Below are 13,552 nucleotides of genomic sequence, written 5' to 3'. Positions count from 1 at the left end.
AGTTGATCTTCTGACTTGCTGTTCCATTGTACTATATTTTCCATCTATGAATTTTCCCAAACATAGAACCATGATGAGCCAAAGCAGGAGAGTAAGTCCACCTAACACAATCCAAAATTCAATCCATGGTGAAATCAGATATGTTTCTTTTAGTTGGTGAAAAAGTTCAATTACTTTGTCTTTGAAAGTTTTTGTTGGAGGCGTTTCTTCATGCTCGCTTGGATCTTCAGAGAAGTCGTCGAAGTTGATGAAGTAGCCAGATGCAGTTCTGTCAATTCTTGGAATTATTTCCGGATTTTCATTTGCTTTTGCATTTTCTTTGTTTCATTAACATAGTCAGAGGCTACTTCATTGTAGACTGGTGTTTCTTGACGAACTGTTGCAATTTGGATTTCAAGAGGCACAAGTTCCATGGCGTTATTGCATAGTCATTTGTTATTCACTGCAGATTTATCAAATGTGATTAGTCTCTCAGTATGAGCCTCTTGGATTGTAGCAAATTTCGGTATTCTGCTATTTCTTGGGAGTCCACTGGGCCTACTACTTGTTATTGGCCACATGATTGTTGTTTTACCAGGTCGATGGATACAACTCTGTTCTCCTTTTTACCACCGGCGGTAGTACAACTGATCTTGTTCCGCTGATAGCTAAGACAGGTACTGCTTTTCTGTAAGAAGGCCCAAATTCCTTCTTCACAGCGATCTTCTCTCTGACCAGATCCCAAATCTTTAAAATCCAGACAGGTCTTGCTGAGACAGGTGTTTTTTCTTCAGTGGCTGTCGGCTGTCTGTTGTTTCAACTTTATGTTACTCAGGTTTTTTCTTGTTTCATTTAAATCCTGTAAAACAGCCAAACGTTCTTTGATATCAAAGGATTTTTCTTCTACCACTGAAGTGTGACAATCAAGATCCTGAATGTGCATTCTAGTGCTGAACAATAGTTCGTATGGAGTGGGACCTTTTAGAGAATTTTTTGGCAGATTATTAAGACTACGTTGAACACTTGTTAAATGTTTGACCCACCCATCACCAGAACCTAATACCCTCGCCATTATAGATTGCTTTATGTCCCGTTTTTTTCTTTCCACTACCGCATTTCCCTCAGGATGGAAGGGAGAAGAGTACCGCAATGCAATGCCCATGCTGATCATGGCCTCTTTGTAAGCTCGAGAGCTAAACACAGGATCCTGATCAGAATGTAGCATGCCAATTGCGTATTTGCCGATAAAGACTCGCAAATCTTTTTTAACAGTTCTGGCGTCAGCCGAGTGCTGGGGTCTACATTTTTAAGTGAATTCAGTCTTAATAATTATGGGGACGCATTTCTCCGGCTGGATTTCTGCGCTATAGATAGCCTGATGCTCTCTAATAGTGGTATTTGGGCTGTTGGCTGGTTCAGTTCACAACTATGGACTCTGTTGCAGTCCTTACAATTTTTTGCAAAATTGTAAATATCTACGCTCATTCCCGGCCTCCAGTAATTTGATTGTAATTCCATCAGAGATTTCAGGATCTCTTGGTGCCCCAGATCCAATCCCATGTGTGCTTCTTGTATCAAGAAAATACTCCGATTCGTGTTTGGAATTACTCTATCCCCCACTCCAGGGATTTGAGTGAACGGAACGGAGTTTGCATCAATTATGTATGTATTACTGAGTGGATAGCTGAGAGGTAATGCTGCATAATCGCCTTTTAATGAGGCTTTTACCGCCAGCATGGTTTCCCCATCTATTTGTTTTTCTGAACGCTTTTCAGTGGCTACGGAAGCCGGTTGAACTGCTTCCGCTGTGGCTGTGTTAGCCATTGAATTCCATGCAGCGTGAACGGCATCACGTTGATGACTCAGTGCGTGTATCACTTTCCTTAAAAGAACTACTTGTTCCCAAAGCGTTTTATGCTTTATTGTGACACCTGTGTCATCTTTGAAACCGTTTTTACTCCATGTCTGCATGTCACTGTTGTAAGACTTGACGCAGAAATACGAATCACACACTATTAGTGTGGGGAATTCACGATCGGCATTTTCAAGCGCCATCTTTAAAGATCTTATTTCAGCTCGCTGAGCTGAACAGTTTCTGAGTGATTCAGTTTTGATGATCATCAGTTTGAATTTACCAGAGCGCCAGCGACCTTTAACAATCACGCACGCTGCATTGTAGGATTTTTTATCTACATTGTAGTGTTGTGCGAATCTGTCCATATAGATTACACAGGTGTATTGTTCCAGAGGCAGAATTTTGATTGGCAGAGGATATTCTCGTTCATATTCTAGATCATCTAGTTTTTTCAGTTCGGGTCAAAATAGTATTTCACGTCTTCTGTAGCAAAATAATTTTCCCATTCAATCCATTTTGGATCTAGGGCCACTGTATTCAGATTACGTGGACTTGTTAGTGCCTCAAGGGCTGATTCTGCTGTATAAACAGATATTCTTTTGCCTTGGGCTAGGGCTCTTTCTTTTGCGACAGCAGTTTGAACCGCTGTCAGAATTTTTTCTGTAGAGCTGAATTTCATTTCAGCTTGAGTGTACAAATGTGATTTGTAAGCTATAGGTACTGTTTCTCCCTCATTAGAGGTCAGGTATGTGAATCCGCATCTTCCTGGGATGACTCGGATTACAAGATTGCGTATGTTTTCGCAAGTTTGTAATTTTGTTTTAGTTAACATGTCTGTTTGCAATGATCTCAAAATCTCTGTGTGTTTCTGAGTCCAATTGATTTGTTTGAAATCTAGTCTTATCAATTCATAGAGAGGTTTAATCCTCTCTGCATAATTTAGAATGTATGTTCTTCCGAAATTCAGGAAACCTAGTATTGATTGTAAATTCTTCTGCAATTTTGGTGCTTGGAGTACAGAACATTTCTCTAAGAAATTGTCTGCCCGGCTTTTGCCTTTACTTGATAATTCATATCCTAAAAATAGGACAGTTAGGTGGGCAATTCGTGATTTTTTAAAGTTGAATTTGTTACCCTCTAATGCGAACCCAAGTATTATGGTGTTCACCCTTTTTATGTGAGTCTCCAGGTCATCATCTGTGAGATAGATGTCATCAACATAGGATAAAGCCTCATCATCATATATTTGTAGCAACTCTGTTACTCTTGCTGAGAATAATCCTGGGCTATTCTTGAATCCCTGTGGGAGTCAGCAAAATTGTTTTTGCGATCCCATTATTGAGAAAGCGGTCAAATACATGCTTTCAGGTGCAATGTTTTGACAGAAGAATCCATTAGAGATATCTAATGTTGTTTTATATTTTTTGCGCACAATGTTATTCATTAGAGCTGCACTATGTGAGTTTTGAACTGCAAATGTTTTACAATAGGAGTTAAGGTGTCTGTAGTCCAAAACTAGACGATATGAATCGTCTGGCTTGGAGACAGGAAACAAAGGATTGTTCATTTGTGAGGTGCATGTTTCAATCACCCCTTGATATTCAAGTTGATCTAAGATCTCCCTGACTTGCTTTTTAGCTTCTTGTTTAATTGGGTACTGCCTTTGTGCAGTGGGCTGATTTTTTAACTGGATTTTGTGGTGAGGAGAGTCCTCATCCCATCCTACATGATTTTTATATAAAGCAGGAGCTCGAGCCATTGCCCATTTTCTTGCCAATGTGTATTTTTTATGAATCGGAATATGATTTGAGTAGGCAGGCATAACCATTTCTTCGCCATGAGGGCACTCCCTGACAAGCTCTGGTGGCCAATCCTTTTCAGCTAACAGGATGTCATAGCCTTTAGAAAGTTTCTCCCAAAAGAGACCTTTTATTTTCCTACGTTTTATCTCCCTCTATACATAATGTTATTTCATATAGTTTATGGGGCACACTAACTCGTGTGTCTGCAGTTTCCACCTGAATGTATTCATTCGTGTCCACTGTCTCCAGAAGATTCATCAGGATCTTGTGAGCTATTGTCACTTCTGCTGCATTGTCTGGGCCCACTCTCCGTTTTTCAGTTGTGTCCTCAGAATTCTCGGCATGTTTAATTTTAATACTTGCTACCTTCTTTCTGGGAAATTGTAATTTTTTACTTTGATGAGCAGGTTCCTTGTCTTTGGACTTGACGTGCTCTTCTCTGTGTTCTGACCGTCCTCTTCTTTCCGATTTCTGTGAGGAAGTCTGATAAGATCGAGAGGGACGTGTATCAACATCTTGATATCTATCAGGTTTTTTCAAATTATGCCTATTTCTAAGGTTGTATCTTTTTTCAGAGGGCTTCCTTTGGGGAGACTTGTCTTCTCGGCCTGGAGATCTTTCTCTCCGCTGAGGAGACCTTCCTCTGGACTGGAAATATTTTTCCCTGGGAGTGGATTGTTTGTTGCCATCCCAACTCTTTTTTGGAGTTTTTAAATTATTTTTAATAAATGTTTTTTCAGGATTTTCAGTTGGTTGGGGTTTTACCGGTTTTCCAACCACACTATCTCTTCCTAGTTCTTCATAGGATTATTCTATGATTCTGGCGAGTTCAAATGGTTGGTCTGCTATATCTGTTTCCTTCAATTTCTGGCGGATCGCCACAGATGCTGCTTCTCCTTTTATGTTGGCTAATAATACAGCCAAGACCTGCTTGAAGTCTTTCAGTAATTTCATACCCAGAGTTAAAGCAGGTTCTGGACCGTATTCATTTTGAATCTGTCTTAGTACATCTGGTATGACCGCCATAGATGGGACAACATGTGTTTTTGTGTAGATGGAAGCAAAGACTGTGCCCCATGTGTCACAGTCTTCCACATGTGGTGCGATCCCCATTGGAAGACAGATAGTCAGAATTCTGTGTTTCTCAGTAGGAGTGGTGTCTGGAAATACTGCCTCTATTTGAGTATTTTTTTGTGCTAACCAGAATGGAATTTGTTCCCGTTTTATTGGTACTTTACCAAGACATGATTATATGTTCTGTGGTGTGATTTTGTTTGTGTTCCCCTGATGAGGGGTCAGCTGTGGAATATTAACTGTAGGTTGGACTGTTGAAGTCCGCATGACATATTGGACCAATTGTCTATGTATTTTAATTAAGATTTTCAGCTGAGCTAAAAGTTCCACGGTCAACATTTTTTCAATATCTGGATGTGGTGTGTAGCTGGCTAGAACCGGCCACGTTGCTCCTGGTCTATCTAGTGGACCGAGCCGGGTGAAGTGATTTTGATGTTTTAGGGCGCCTTTAAACCAGAGCAGGTGCTCTTGGTACTTTAGTGGGATTTCAATGTCCTCGAAAGGAGTGTATTCATCCGGAGGTTCCTCTATTTTGTAATAGTGGAAGTCGTTTGTCACAGCATTTGCTGCTGGAAAATGTATCCATGAATAGAATACCTCTGTCTGCCGACATTCATGTGCCTCTACCACGAATATGACTGTACCACCTCGTGATGTCAGTCCATTTTCTATAAGTTTAAGAGTTATAGTTCTTCTTATATTGACCAGAATGAGCATAGCACTCGGGTCAGTTTCTTGGAGACTTGTGTCTTCCTCTAAGAGTCGAGCTGTTAAGGCTTCTCTTTCTCTTTCGTCTTCACTTTCTGTCATTTTACTGACTGAAAGTCTTTTTGTTGCAGATCGAGTTTCTAGGAAACAAAGATTAGGTGCACAATATTTTGGAACACTGTATCCTTCAACGTTGACTAAACCAAAAACTAATACATAGGATTCTCATCCTACTCAGTTCCGGTGGATATTAACCTTTCACCCACTCCAGACGTCTTTTGGAGTTTTTACGGGAAAAAGGGGTTCTGTGTGAAAAAGCACGACTGAGTTACTCTAGTGTCTTGCGTTAGATTATCACCTTACCAAACGTTGGGCGCCATGTACTGTAGTTCCTATTTTCCCAATAGGCTCTGCGCATTGGAATAACATAAACAGCAGTGTAGACGTAGGACTGAGGTCATCTAGGTCTCTAGGTCTCTAGGTCTCTACTGCCTACCCCGGTGTACCTGACCTAAGCCTAATACTTCGGAAGGAGTAAGTGAGTAGCAGTTTAAGTTAAGTTGGTTAAGATTGCTTTGCCAAGAATCTGCATCAAGAATTCTCTTAAGGGTTTAGTCAGCTCCGTACCTTGGTAATAGAATGTGGGAGGTCTGGTATCTCTTTCTTCAGGACTCGATCTCCCAGCAACCCGCAAGGGTAGGCTGGAAACACCGGAGCTGGATTTTCTCGGCTGGAGAAAAAGACAGCATCTATCTCAGTGTGTCAAACGGGAGGGGCAGCTTCCGTGGGCTCTCGCATCAGCTGGGCTCTCGGGCAAGTAGATAGCCGCGCTGCTCCAAACCACCGTGTGTCTGCTTAAGGCAACTGTTGGTATATTTATACCTGAAAGGTGCCGAGTTTGACATAAGGTTGGACATGCAACGTCACTAAGAACTAACAGTTCTTCCTGGACTCCAGGAGTTCTTGTTCAAATCAAAACAAAAGCAGGGTGGATTTCCCGGGCTGCTGGAGGCTTGGTTTGTTTAAAGAACGCGTTGTGCTTTCTAGGAGTCGATGGGAGTAGCTGTGCTGTGCTTTGGACTGCATGAGCTATTACTGAATATGGATATGATTCTTATGCCTTTACAAGGATATTATTGATTATAACCACATAAGGGCATGAATCGGGAATATCGAATTAAGGTCCTAGATAGAAACACAACATCGCCATCCTAAGACCAGGCTTTACCTGACGGTATTTTTGGTGCTGCCTCATCCTTGTAAAGATGGGTCAGCATCCAAAAGCAATGGGTGCGCGGCGGAACGCCCACTGCAGCACCCATTGGACGCACCTTTCAGGCTAAATGAAGCTTGAAAAGGGGCCTTATTTACAAGGCGACGTTAAGCCGACTTAAGTGGCTTTAACATCTACATGGCCCCTCTCGCAGCCATCGTCTGGCAACACAGCCTCAACATCGTATCCTATGCCGATGACACCTAGCTCATCCTCTTCCTCACCAAAGACCCCACCACTGCCAAACTCAACTTCCAGAAAGGCATGCAAGACGTCGCAGTCTGGATGACCAACAGCTGCCTGTAGCTCAATGCCGAGAAGACAGAAGTCCTTGTTCTCGGTACCACCCCTTCAGTATGGGACAGCACCTGGTGGCCAACCGCCCTCGGAAGCCCACCTACCCCCTCAGACCATGCCAAGAACCTCGGCATCGTACTCGACTCATCACTCACCATGGACCGACAGGTCAACGCCGTCACCTCCAGCTGCTTCAACACTCTCCGCATCCTCCGCAAGACCTTCAAGTGGATCCCCCCTGAGTCAAGGAAGACAGTCACCCACGCACTCATCACCAGCAGACTGGACTATGTACACGCACTCTACACAGGCATCAAAAAGCCCTTACTCCGCAAACTCCAGACAATACAGAACACCGCTGCCAGACTCGTCCTCGGAATCTCCCAACACGAACACATCAGCCAACACCTACCAAGTCTCCACTGGCTCCCTGTGGAGAAAAGAGTCACTTTCGAAATCCTCATTCACGCCTACAAATGCCTACACAACAACGGTCCAAAATACCTCAACGACGTCATCAACTTCCACATACCTAAAAGAAACCTACGATCTTCCAACCTTGCACTGGCCGAAACCCTGCGCATTCACAGAGCCAGAGCAGGCAGAAGATCCTTCTCTCACATTGCAGCCAAGACCTGGAACGAGCTACCGGCAGACATCAGACGTGCCCCCTTCCTGAACACCTTCAGGAAGACCGTCAAGACCTGGCTCTTCGGCTAAACAGATCTGCGGAAACCCCCTTCAGCGCCTTGAGACCCTCACTGGTGAAGAGCGAGCGTACAATTCCCTGATTGATTGAGTTACGTGTGGATATGAGCTCACAGGATATTTGGGAGAACGATCATACATTAACCACTGCCTGAACTTCCACCAACCCTCCAGAGACCTTTGCACCGCCTCCCTCGCCATCTCACAGACACCGCACATCAACCGAATCAGCAGTGGAGGCTGTTCCTTTTCCTACCTCACTGCCATGTCATGGGACGGCCTCCCCTCCACCTCCAAACATTACCCTCTCTGGCAGAATTCAGGATGAGACTCAAGATCTGGCTGTTCTACTGAGCCCAGCAAAATAGTGCCTGGATACCCTTGCGGGTGTTTAGCCGTGCTCTACAAATACATGTTTATTGATTGATTGATGTGTCACTGTCCCCCGAGTCACAGAGCCAGTCCAGGGCTGCTCTCCCAATCCAATCCCACAAAGCCTACGTTGGAATAAAAATTAAATTTCTTGCTTGTAATATTTCTGCCTTTAGTATTGTGGCTTCATAGTACTGTATATAAAGGATGGTACTGTTGTGCAGCTAGCTTGGAATCACTTTATCCTCTGCTAACTAGACCTATGCTGCCCCAAGCGCACAGATATTTCAGTTACAGGTAAATTAACCCATTGAGTTATTTTAGCTTTTTACGAAGTCAAAAAACGATGAGAATCAGAACTTCTGAGAGGTGGTTAATGTTGCACAATATAGCAGGTCACAGAAAAGCAGATATTCTGCACTCATTGAAAGAATGTACTCTTTAGGTGTCATCCACAGACAGCTTTAGACCTATTTCCCAGCGTGCACACACACACACACAAACACCCATACACATGCACACACACACACAAACACCCATACACATGCACACACACACACAAACACCCATACACATGCACACACACACACACACACACATACACATGCACACACACACCCATACACATGCACACACACACCCATACACATGCACACACACACACACACACACACACACCCCCCCCCCCACACACACACACACAGTGAACAAGGATACAGATCATAAAAGCCAAGAACCCCTCAGAAGGATTTGCAAGGCTGGTCTGCCAGACATTCTTCCATGATTGATTTGAAAGTTCTGCACCTGTAGAAATTATGCCCACCAAGAAAAAATGAAAACACTAAATGCACTTGAAAAATATGGCACACTTTCACATATGTGTGTTTTACCAAATACATTATAGCTACTATTAGCTTCAAGAACATACAGGCATTGCTGAGCAATATTGAAATATCATATTTTACAATTGTGAATTACAAAACTTTGATATGAAGAGGAAAGCAAATAAAAATGTGAAATTCACATATTGTAGCCCCTTTTGTGTCTTTCGAAATGTTCAGCATGTAAGGGTCAAGGATGGTGTACCTTCTACACTGTAACCTCGGAAAAAGACGACCTAGGTTCAAATCTGGACAGATATTGTGATCTTGGACAAATTATTGTCTGCATTTTTCTCAGTTCACTTATCTGCCACAAGATTGTGCTCCTAAAAGGAATTAGTTTCAAGTTTGTGTTATCCAAGAACAAAGTATTATTTCATAATGAAGCAAGATCAGCTTCCTACACAGATCTCCAGTGGTCAGATTCCAGAAGATGGTGGATCAAACTCCCTAAAAAATGTCACTCCACAAACTGTAACTTCTTAGCACCAAATGATCAAGTGTTCCAGTTACCGAATGTAATGGTAGTTTGTTTACCAACCTCGAAAGGATGGAAGAAGGAGCTGACCCTGCTGGGATTGGAGCTTGAGACCAGCAGTACCTCCATGCTTACGAAGCTTTTACTACAAATGTAATAACATTTAATTTTTCTTTTTAAGGATTAAAAATATCTGATTGTCAAGCTGTTTTTACCTTCTATTATTACCACCATTTTTTCACAAATGGCCTGGGATTGGGACTCAGCATGGGCAGGCTTATTTGGCAGACAATGAAAGTAATGAAAAATTTCACAAAATGCCCTTTCAAAACCTACGGCTTTTTATGATATTTACGTGAGAAAAGTGGTGTGAATTGCCCAGTTTGGCACCGTGTGATCAAAACTTATAAGGGGGGACGCCCAAACCTCACAGATGACATCCGGATCCTTTGCTTGGTGCAATTCAGAGCTAGAATTTGTATTTCAATTTTCAAAGACCAACGTTTTTGTTATCTTATGTGGGTTTTTATGGCACTTATTGGCATGAATTAATAAATGGATAAATGAATGAAGGTGTTTTGTAGAGCAAGCAGTTACTCCAAAGAGTGGCCCGTGCTAAAGAATATGAAGTTAAATCATCCCCTGCCACAGCTTTAGGTTTAGCACAGGGAAAAAAGCCATGTCTTGAGCAATTTCTGGAATAACGATTTGGACCCAAGGGACACAGGTTCCTGAGGTAGCTGATTCCAAGCCTTAGCTGCTAAAAAAGTATGCAATGACTGTAGAGAATAAATGCGATGGTGCAATAAATATTGTGCAACACATACCAATTTAGCTTTCCTACACAGTTTGTTTCTTCCTGCAGATGGTTACCAGTCTCTATGAAGTCTAGAGGGATTGTTTTGTTTGTAAGCGACGCAGGGTGAGGTCAAGAACTTCTCAGCACTGTTTAGGACGCACATGTCATATATATGAATGCTGGGCAGCATGACTCCAAAGTGCCACCTGTACAGCATGGAGTCTAAAATGGGGTCCGGACTATAGCCAGTCGCTAGAGGGAGGCATAGTCAGACAGCGTACCGAATGCATGGCCAGGCCACAGAACCGCAAAAACTCTCATCTTGCAGTCTGGCACACACCTTTGTAGACAGGCATTTAGAGTTGGGAGAAGTGAGATGTCTCTCCCACTTGTGTGCCATCAGCAGGGGAGTTGGATGACCCCACCCTAAATCATTTGGCCAGACTCACGGCCTGAAGATGTTAAAATAAACTCCCCTGCCACAAGACAGGGCAAGTTAAAACAGCATACTGGAGTGAGCCTGGTTTGTTTGCGCAACTACTGTCCAGGCCGCATTCTACACCAGTGGCAAGGAGGCCTGGCTACACGCCTCCTCTGCTCGACACTATCTGCCCTTACCATGGTCCACTGACACCCGCTGTGGTGTCCACGGGGATCCAAATCTGGAGTTGGTGGCTCGTGCAGCCGGCTGACAGCCTGACACCCGGTGGCTAGTGTGCTTCTGCATCTTGAGCAAGTGCTGGTGCCTTCACTCGTGCTCACGTTGCCTGACTTCTGACCGCCCACGCAGCCTCATCGCACCACAACGAAACAATAGCACAGCCATACCATACGGCAAAGAGGGGGGAGACAATGGCTGCAACACCAAGCAGGTCTCTCGTCCAACAGTGGCACCCTGTCAAAGCTCACCTTCTGCCGGTCTCCACATTTAGATCAGTGGCAACGCCAAACATGCCCCTCCACCAGGCACGCCAGCGTCCAGAGAAGTCCATCCATGTTTCCCTCGCCCACAACTAAAGAATTGGGCAGGACCTGCGCCCTGCCTGTTGAAGACAACGAGATCTGGGCTCAATTCACATAGGGCTGTGTCCCATCCAAGCTCCGAGTGCATATCCTTCAACCTCCCAACATGCCAATGAAGGATATATTTGCAGTGGGTTGATAGAAAGAGCTGTCCAAGGCCAGGGTATCACACATGTAAATGGTCTTACAACGGTCTGTGAAAACCGGGTCAGTAAATACAATCCATTATGATGCCCCAAAAACCCAAGCACAGCCTAGTAAGACACCCTTGACTGTACCCTCATGTTGGTGGTGCGGAGGTGCATAACTAAACCTGGGGAAATGTCCAGCGGCTGGAAAGAGATGCATGGCATGCGGCAAGCTAAATCATTTTGGAAATGTGTGCCACTTAAGCCAGAAGTCAGTGAAACTTTGCCAGAAGCAGGTGCGAGCCGTCAACGCTGCACCCGAAGTCTCAGAAGACAGTGATATGAATGATGATGACCAAGGTAGTGCATGTTATTCATGCAGTCAAACCAGGCTCCAAGCACCCTCGGTGCCACATCGAGCTGCCAGCTCTGCCTTCAGTGTGCCCCAGTAATGGCCCTCAAAGATACGGGGGGGATCCATCAACCTGATGGCCACAGAAAAATATGCATCACTGCCTCTCCAGCCCACGAGAATAAGGGTCATGCATTCGGAAATGCAATATCTCTGAAAATATCTGCCAACCTCAGCCATGGTGACTCCAACCCAAGAGCTAAGATGTACATCTCACAAGAAAGGACGAGGTTCCTACTCAGCTGCCAAACTGTGCAGGATCTGGGTCTTTTCCAGTTTTCCTTCTCTGTCCATGCAGTTGAGAAAGATGTGTTGTTGCAAGAGTTCACCTTGCCGTTTCAATGAATTGGGTGCCTAAAGAACAAATCGGAGACAGTGCTTTTGCATAGAAATATCAATCCAGTCCATTGCCCTCCGTCACTGAAGGGTGGTATCCCAACTGCACCCAGAGTCGAAAAGGAGTTAAAACAACTTGAAGAGACAGAAATTATTGAGAAAGTCACACACCCCCCGGGACTTCCCCATCGTGGTTGCTAAAAAAAAAACAAGAACCGTAGGCTGTAAGAATAAGTGCAAAATGAAGATACCCGACGTGGAACCAAACATTTGACCCCCCACTATTGATTATATCATAGAGGAACTTGCTGGTTCAAATTGGTACTCACTGTACCTGTGGGTGGGGTACAACAAAATACCCCTGCACCCCAACTCATGACACATAACTACTTTGTCATCGCACATGGTGTTATGGCAGTACAAGAGACTGAGAGCCAGATGTAGGTGGCCCAATACCGGTCGATAACGGCTGAAATTACCGAATTTCGGCCGTTACCGACCGGTATTGGGCATTTGGGATGTAGGTGGCCTAAATTGCAAATTTGGTAATTTACCGATTCGGTATTTTAAGGAATCGGTAAATTACTGATTCCTTGAAATACCGAATCGATAAATTACCGAATTTGCAATGTAGGGAGCACTCAAATGAGCGCTTTTCCCATTTTAGGATTCGTTATTTACCACCAACTATAAGATGGTGGTAAATAAGGAATACCTTTGAAAATGCAAATCTGTGCATTTTCAACTGTGACATGTGGCAGACATACATGCCCTGTGCATGTATGTCTGCCACATCTGCACACAAGCACGATTCAGGGGTGCAACAGGGTGTCAAAGTGACATTCTGGCACCCTTGAATGTTTCCCCCATTTTACCGAATCTGTATTTACCGATTCGGTAATTGCCATTCAATCCTATGGACCTCCAGGTAAATACCGAATCTTACCGATTCGGTAATTTTTACCGAAAATGTATCTACTTCCCATTTACCTATTCTTAAATACCGAATCGGTAAAATTCGGTATTTAAGAATAGGTAAATTGGGATTACCTACATCTGGCCCAAGTTTGGTATTTCCAGTGCACAGCCATTTCCAGAATATCATAAAAGAAATACTCTTGAGGCTCTCTGCTGTGCTGAATGTCAGAGACATGATCCTGGCACATGCCCCTACCATCGGAAACCATCTGACGCAGCCGAGTCAGGCTACATATGGTTACAGGATCATGGTCTCACTCGCCACAAGGAGAAGTGTGAATTCCTTTGGGATGACATATTTTTCTTTGACTACCATTTCATGAAAAATTGAGTTGCCACTACCCGGAAAAAGTATGTGACATATGAGCGGCATCAGCCCCCACGTCAGAGTCCAAAGCTTTCTGGAGATGGTCACTTATTGTAGCCATTTCAAACAAAACCTCGCTGAT

The sequence above is a fragment of the Lissotriton vulgaris genome, chromosome 2_2 (genome assembly GCF_964263255.1).
Source record: "Lissotriton vulgaris chromosome 2_2, aLisVul1.2, whole genome shotgun sequence".
NCBI lineage: Eukaryota > Metazoa > Chordata > Amphibia > Caudata > Salamandridae > Lissotriton > Lissotriton vulgaris.
Note: the sequence above shows the minus strand (reverse complement) of the source record.